Below are 765 nucleotides of genomic sequence, written 5' to 3' on the forward strand. Positions count from 1 at the left end.
ACAGCACTCTGTGAGGGCCGGCTAGGGCAAGAGCAGTGACAATGTTGTTCAGGTCTCCTAGATCAGGGCTGCTTCTAACTGTGCCCCATATCCATTAAAGTCTTTTAGCTACCAAGAAAACTTACTCCTAGCTCTGTGTGAACGTCAGCAGTGTTTGTATGCTTCCAATGATCTGTTCTTTGCCAAGCTCTGTCCTATTTCCCATTACACATGTATTGATTAGTAGCCATCCACAAAGTCACATGTCTTCATTAGAACCCACCCTCAAGACTGAAGAGAGCCCCATAGATCTCTGACAGTGTTATTTCATATAGTTCTAATATTCTTTCCCCAAGGACCTAGCTACCTTGGTTCCTCTGTCTGCTTGACTAGTGAGCTCACTGAGTTATATTTGGGTCAGTAGGATTCTGATCCTACCTTACACTGTAATTTAGTGATTTCTGCTGTGCCAAAAGTCAGGCAGAATTATTTCCGCTAGAATTACTTGGTTTTATTTTTCTGAGAAATTGGTTTCATATTACCTAAATTCTGCGTCTCTTGATGATGTTTATATGTCTGAATCTGTTTCATATTTTTTGGTTTAAATTTCTAGTTGCTTACAACATAAAGATGGCTATAGGCCATGTTTTCCCCTTCTCTTCCCCCCTTTCTTCTTTTTTGTTCCTTGTGACCATTCCTTGCTTTAAAAACAACAGTATTTTTTTTGATGCAGATATACATAAATAAATGATTGTTGTTGAACACACAGACTGAATGGACTAACAC

The 765-nt window shown here is 39.2% G+C and overlaps 1 protein-coding gene across 1 annotated transcript in view; it reads left to right on the plus strand.

Moving 5' to 3' along the window:
• Cfap44 (cilia and flagella associated protein 44) overlaps positions 1–765 on the plus strand; it is an 81,884-nt gene that overhangs the window by 50,845 nt on the left and 30,274 nt on the right. The window lies entirely within an intron of this gene.

Source organism: Microtus ochrogaster, chromosome 2, assembly GCF_000317375.1.
Source record: "Microtus ochrogaster isolate Prairie Vole_2 chromosome 2, MicOch1.0, whole genome shotgun sequence".
NCBI lineage: Eukaryota > Metazoa > Chordata > Mammalia > Rodentia > Cricetidae > Microtus > Microtus ochrogaster.